This window comes from Nannospalax galili, unplaced genomic scaffold (genome assembly GCF_000622305.1).
Source record: "Nannospalax galili isolate Female #2095 unplaced genomic scaffold, S.galili_v1.0 scaffold752, whole genome shotgun sequence".
Classification (NCBI taxonomy): Eukaryota; Metazoa; Chordata; class Mammalia; order Rodentia; family Spalacidae; genus Nannospalax; species Nannospalax galili.
This window is the reverse complement of record NW_008333404.1, coordinates 304,308-311,494: the sequence shown is the minus strand read 5'-3', so window position 1 is coordinate 311,494 and position 7,187 is coordinate 304,308. Positions and strand designations below refer to the sequence as shown.

General features: G+C 43.8%; 1 long non-coding RNA gene across 3 annotated transcripts; it reads right to left on the bottom strand.

Annotated features, from left to right (window-relative positions):
- Positions 1-11: 11 nt before the first annotated feature.
- On the bottom strand, positions 12-5,349 carry LOC115069462. Of its 3 annotated transcripts, none has more exons than XR_003848729.1 (5): positions 5,295-5,349; positions 4,373-4,526; positions 2,493-2,611; positions 1,579-1,767; positions 12-51 (listed from the first exon to the last, which is right to left on the bottom strand). It is a non-coding gene; the product is annotated as an uncharacterized LOC115069462 (long non-coding RNA). The 3 variants fall into 3 exon arrangements; XR_003848727.1 differs by having other exon boundaries at positions 1,579-1,699; XR_003848728.1 differs by lacking the exon at positions 5,295-5,349 and adding an exon at positions 5,037-5,273 and having other exon boundaries at positions 1,579-1,699; positions 4,373-4,504.
- Positions 5,350-7,187: the final 1,838 nt, after the last annotated feature.

The following is a 7,187-nucleotide window of genomic DNA, read 5'->3' as shown; positions in this document are numbered from 1 at the left end:
TAATAGCTGTTGGAGTGGTTAAAATTAGTGTCAGTTCCCTCTCAAAGGCTTCTAGATAGGGGGAGAAAACAAATTTATACATCATTTTAGAACCATAGCTGGTTGTCTCCCTTAGCTAAGTCTTACATCTAAGCAGCACTTTCTGATTATGAACAAAATAACCAATGAGAAATAATTGTCTAAATAACTTTTTATATGGACTTAATCCTAATGTCTGAGAAGTGTAATCCCTTGAACTCTTAAAGAAATATACTGATCACTTACTCTTTGGTTATACTTCCCTTTTGGGTATTTAAGACCATACAGTTTACCCAAATAAATCAATTTATTTTTACACTTAAGGTCATTTGAGGATCTGTTCCTCAGGGGTCACATGGGCTTCAGAGGAGCTCCTGGCTCCTTTCTTTTACCAGTTCCATCTATGTGAAGATAAGTCAAAAGTCCCGCTCGACCATGGCTGGCTTCACTTGGAAGCATGAATGAGATGTTTCCTCTGAGATGACCCTCCTCTTTGTAGACTGGATACTGGTTCAAGTCCATCTCGTGGGGTCTCCATGGCCTCCCTGAACAAGAGGACAGTTACCGGACATTTTGAGAGACATTCCATAGTCCCCTGGAATTTAGTAGACCTTGGAGGGCAAGGGGAAAAAACTGTCCTTTAAATCCCTCAGACCACATTAGTATAGGCCTCAAACTATGGCTGTTAAACATCCAATAAGGTTAGTTCCACCAGTCTGGTACTTTTAATTATCGTGTGCTATGTAGATAAAGCTTGGGTGAAAAACCAAATATTCTCAGATAAACCTTGACTAGATGTATATTTTGCTCGTTAAACTTGTTGACTAAACTATGACCACAGACATTTTAAGATTATGTGTATATGATTTTCGTCTCATCCTTTATATATCATAACAAACCTACACAGACCTTCATCACTTGCTTAGGCTTTCTCATTTTTTCTGTTTTGGAAAATATCTCCATTCCCATATCCTTTAAACATCTTTTACATTCTCATTTTCTTACCGAGATAACTGAGGGGTTGATGAGGTGTATGTATGACATGAGGGTATGCAAACTGGAAAGTCTGGCCTTCCCCAGATTGTATACTTTAGCCCTCCCCAAATCCAGGAAGCCATGTGTGATTAGGGCCAAATTACATACAGTTGGCTGGGAAGAGTGACTGTATACTCCGGTGAGGGTCCAGTGACCCTGCTTGGCCCTCCTTTAATGAATGAGCACAACTGTCAACAAGCCCAATTGTGATGTTTAGTGATCAGGCACAGCTAAAGTTGTGATGATGGTAGTTATTTCATGCAGAAGGGACTGCTGTATAGCATCATCTTATTAAAAAGACCACCACGTGAAGGCAGGATCTGGGGACTCTCAGCCAGTCCCATGTGTTCTCAGCCCCTCTGCCAGAGGGAGGCCAGATGGAGGCCAGAGCTAGGCACTCTCTGGCGGTCTGCTCCCCAGACAATTTCTTTCTGAAGGAAGTGGCTATGCCTTGTTAACCACAAGGATTAAAGTGAAGCCAGCTCTGCTTCTTTAGCAACAACTGACTAGAGTAAAGACCAGTACCTGAGCTGGAGCTGCTCAGCAAGGATGGTGTTAGAACTGGAGATGAAGGAGAGGTGTGCAGAGAGCCTCAGACTGAATGGCACTAGAGGAACAGGAACAGGAGCCAGATCCGGTTTGGTCCCTGGGAGGAAAAGGAAGCAATGTGCAAGTTCTCCACCAGGCTTGAAGTACCTTCCAATGTGCAGAATGCTAGGAAAAGGAGAATTGTCCCAGTAGTGAGGCAAGGTGTGTATTTTCCTACTTCTCGATGAGGCATAGAACAAAACCCTGTTACCTAGTGGTTCTCATTCACTGAATTTGTGACTGGAGCATAGAGGTGTGGGCTGTTCACTAGAAGCGCCTGTTTCTCTTTCCATAGGGTAGAATTGTTGCTGGGAGGTGGCTGCTCAGACAGGGATTATGTTTTGAGTACCTCCTGCATCCAGCTGGGATTATGTGACTAGTCATTCATAGAAGTGATGTGAGTCACTTGCAGACTCAGGCAGCAAGAAGTGACTTCCCCATGTTCTGGTCTATATCTGCCAAGACACAAAGGCTATAGAAATGGAAGAGAGCCACGACTAGAACAGCCTGAGTCACCATATGGAGGAAAACTGCTTGTTGAACAGGATCCTTCACTGGGCAAGTTATGTAGTAAGAAAGATCCCATAATTTGGGGGTTATTTGCTGCAATATAACCCAAATGAATAAAGTGACATTATTTTGAGTGCTAATATTTTTTGGCAGCATAGTATGACTAACCAATCTGTCATAGGCACTGATGAGGCAAAGTGTTCATGGGTCCTGGCAAGTGTATTGTTTCTTCATGTGTATTAGGTTTAAGTCCTGTACCATACAGAAACCTGTGTATCCTAGCTGAACATTCTCCCTACCCAGACACTGAGTTAACATGAATTATAGCTATAGAAACTTACCTATAAAAACATAGTTATAGAACTATGTCAATTACAATGCTTTTGTAGGGCGTCTCAGTGGTCCTGCATGACACATTACTGAGATCATTTACACTGATCCGGTCAAGGGATTTTTTTTGCTGTCAATCAAAAAAAGAAAAGAAATTAATCTAAAGGAATAAATATGGCTGTACTAGTACACCCTAAATAATTAGATACTATATACAATTTGTTAAACATGTCCCATAGTTTTTGGACATTTAGGTTGTTTCTAATATTCCTACTGTCATAAATAGTTACATATATGGAAAAGGACTACTTTTGAATATATCTTTGCTCACACGCTTGTTTTGTTAGGATGGATTCCTACAAGGTGATAGCTCTTTTTGCATATTTGTTAATGTCGACCTTAAAGGACCAATAGGAAACAGGCACATTTTGTGTGAGTAGACAGGAGGAGAAAGCAAGTGTTGGCATGGATTTGTGAGTGTATTCATTCTTGCCGCAGCCTGCATGGGGAAAACTCAAAGTCCTTAAAACTCTGTTGGGGATGAGTCCTGACACAAGTGCGTTTCCTGGCAACTGCTGAGGAGGTCGAGCTCTTTCAGGTAATGAGAAGCCACTGAAGAATGTAAACAGGAAGTGAGTGACTCTCACTTAGCTGCTTGGCTCTAGGCACTGAATGCCTGAGTTTCTGTATAGGTAAAAAGGGGTAGACTCATCTTCTAGTGTGCCAGGAAAGACTGAGCCACCTAATGAACACCAAGGTGTCCACCTTGGGCCCCAGCAGGTTCTGAGAGCAGCCCTATGAGCAGGCTAGGCTCTACCTCCTCTGTGTGATCTACTCAGCAGAGAAGTAACTTTAGAAAACTCAACCTGGATTGTTTGCCATGACCAAAGATGCATGGGATTTGTGGGTGAATGCCTTTGAGTGGACTTCCCTTTTGAGGACTCAGCTGAGGCTGTATTTGCTGTACTAACTTATCTTTGTTTTAAAGTAGCAGAATTTGAAAGATTAGGTTTATCCCTCAACACATCAGCTCTTAACTTGGAGTTGGGAACCACCTGCTGTCTTCTGTAAGGAAGATGCAAACTCTAATGATTATAATCTATCAAATATGTACTGAGTACCTGCTAATTCCTGACATGGTTTGGCTACTGGTAATATGTCAATGACAAAGAGGAAAATTGCTGACCTTGTGAGCCTTTCCTATTGGGAAATATAAATGAAATGCAAGTAAAGAGGGAAACTCAAAACATTAAGTTGCAGTAAGCGTCATAAAGGGAAAAACAAGGGTGCATGAGGTGAACGGAAGGAACCTGTTTATGGTAGAAAGTCAGAGAAGGTTGCTCTGAGATGGGGACATTGAAACCCATCCAGACTTAGAGGAGGAAGCAGCATTAGGGTTGTACACATGGGCTCGACAGGGGAGAAAGGTTTCCAGATGGAGGGAAGAGTGGTCCAGTGGATGTTGGGATCCCTGAATCTGCTACTCCTATATCTGAAGCACACTGAGTAAGGGGAATGGTGACGTGAGATAAGCCAGAGAGACAGTGTTTACAAGGGTCTGGTCAAGAGTTACCGGGCAGTAGGAAAAAAAGAAACTGACAAGGGCAGGCTCTGTAGATTCAGATGGACTTGAGCGTGGGTTGTATTTTCTCTGCCAGCCATTAGCAATGTGATCTTGCACATCGTTATCTAACCTTCCGAACCTCCATTTTCTTGTCTGGAAAGTGGATAGCTGGCACCCACCTCATAGGGATCTTAAGAATATTAATGAGAAAGAGGATGTAAATACTTAGCAAGGTGCCCAACATGTAGCAAGTACTCACTCACATAAGCCATGGATTTTACTACCAAGTGGAGGGTGGGAGGGAGCCAGACAGACTGTTGAACTCACCTCTGTGGCATGGTTTGTGCCATGGGCAAGTCTCTGCTGCTTCTGTTTTTCATCCATGACTTAGATTTCAAATTCCTGCCCTGGAGGACAGGTTATGGTGGAGATCATACAAGGTGGTTCATGTGCAGCCTCCTGAAGGAAGAGCCATTGGTGCCTTTGAAGCATTTAAGAATCTTTTGAGTAAGTGTGGTGGTTCACGCCTTTAATCCCTGAACTTGGGAGGCAGAAGAGGCAGGAGGGTCTCTGTGAGGTTGAGGCCAGCCTGGTCTGCATAGCAGGTTCCAGGCTGTCTAGGGCTACTAGGAAGACCCTGTCTTAAAATTTTTTTTGAAATACTTTGGTTGTTTTAAAAAACATTTTTCTGTGATGACCTGTGACCCGGGAGTTGTAAGCCAAATAAACTCTTTCTCCCCTCACCCCCCCCCAATTTTTCTTTTTTTCCGAATATGCCCAGTGTCTTAATAAACCCTGAAAAAAGAGGCAACCAGAATGAAAATCAGTTAAGTTTTGGGTCTGCCTTTGCCACCCGGTGGTGTAACTGACAAAAGCAAGGTGGAATTTTTTACCATTTTCTGGTCCTCAGGGGACCTGATTTCCTAGTTTCCGCCATCAGTTCCTTCCAAGAAGGTGCAAGCAACTGTGCTGGAGTGGAGAGCCTGCTTACCTGACTCCCAGTGCTTGGCACTGGGGGAAGAACTGCAAGACACGGCCTGCCCCGCGCGGCCGTCGGCTGCCCGTCGGCTGCCCGTCTGGAGCAGGCATTTTCCCTCTCCTCATTAAAACTTGAGGGCAGTTGGTGCTTTGGCAGAAACTCTGGGGACTGTACCGGGGGTGGGGGTCGGGGGCGGACAGTCGCTTGAGCTACAGCTACTCTTTGTTCTTTGGTGAAACGGGAATGTGCCTGGAAAGGGTTCAGACTCACAGAAATTGGACTCTGGAGCCCAGGAGTCCACACCTCTTGTGAAATGGGGCTGCTATTATGAAGTGACGGTGCCTCAGCAGAAGGAACCAGCAGCTGGTGCTGGCTTCCTGGACACTCCTATAGGCTGGTAGCTGGGTGTTCTGGGAAGGATTTAAGATCTCAGGCCTGTACAGGAAAGGGCGTGTCCTTGCCTTCTAGCTAAGGCTGTGGGACCCTCTGGTGGCCGCAGAGTGAGTAGCTCTGCAGTGGGGTTCGCTTTTTCTTGAGTGGCTCAGGCAGAGATAGGGCGGGAAGCAGTGTTTGTAAAGCAGAGGACTGAGAGTGGAGTTGGGAAGATGACGACAGATCCTGATTTAGGTTAGCACCCTGCTGGGAATACCCTACTTTAACAGCTCTGGAAGGATTTCTCAGGGCTTGAGGAGTGTGAAAGGAAATGCTCTATGTACAAGGTGCCTTAAGGAGCTGGAGAGATGGCTCAGCCGTTAAGAGCACTGGCAGAAAATACCAGCACCCACATTGGGGCTAACAACCATTTCTAACTCCAGTTCCAGGGGTTCTGATGCCCTCTTCTTTCCTCCCCAGGTATTGCAGGATATGGTACACTTACACACATGCAGGCATAACACACACATAATATAAAAATAAATAAACCAAAGAATTAAAAAAAACAAGGTGCTTTAAAAAAGTTGAAAATGGAGATGGTAGATTGAGCTGTTTGGTGCTGTTATGAGGTGTTTCATCAAAGACCACTCAGACAAAGTTTTGCCAAATGAAAGTCTTTTATTAACTTGCCAGCAACTACATAAGAGTGTCAGAACCCAAGTGCAGTGTCCTGTTGGTGTTAGGGTAAGCTTTTATACAGAAAAACCATATTTGGGGTAAAAAGTTTAAGTTTCCAAGCGTTTCCATAGCTTAGGAGTGGAGAGTCCTCTAACAATTCCTATTTTGCCAAAGTGAGCCAAGCATACCGTACAGAAGCCATAAATGTGCAGTTAGCAGGAAGAACTAGGGATGCAGACTTGTTCTCATGGCAGCTAGTGGCCTGTTGACGTGCTTGCAGCTGAGCTGCACCTCTCTATTCCTATACCCTGGCCCAACTACCTTTTAGTTTCAGAGGCTAGATTCAGCCTAAACTTCAATATGGCAAAACTATGGTCAAGAAGGTGCCTTACTACAGTGCCATATGTATCAAAATGCTGTTTGCACATAAAACTCAACCAGTTTTATTGATTGACTTTTAAATAAATTCCTTCTCACCATTTTAAGAACAGATTGTGCTGGAGACTGTCCTGCTGGTAAGCAGTGGAGTACTACCGAGGTCTATATTGATGATATCATATAAGAACAAAGAGTACTCCATGTCTCTTCTGCTAAAAGTTCACATAGGGATTTTATAATCCACAAAGTTCTGTTTCTTATAATAATATCAAGAGATACTTTAGGGGCTGGTGGTATATCTCAGTGGTAGAACACATGTTTTAGAATGCTTGGGAACCTGGATTCAATTCCCAGCACCAAAAAAATTATTTTAGTTTGTTCAGTGTTGTTATTATGAACAATAATCTGGAGCTGGAGAGATGGCTCAGTGGTTAAGATCACTGACTGCTCTTGCAGAGGACACGGATTTGATTCCCAGCACCCACATGGTGGCTATGAACCTGTGACGGACCAGCCCAGACTGGAGCAATTCAGTCCAATGGGAACATGGTCCTCAAGAGAGTGGGCAAGGATTCGGCGAGTGACAAACAGACACACAAGAACTTGGTGAAGGTCTGAGCGTATTTTTGCAGCTGCAAGGTTTGAAATATATACAGCAAAGATTGCAAAAGTTCATCATCAGCATGACTGTTCTGTAATTAGTCACTTCCTAAGATTTTCAGTAAAAGTGAAACA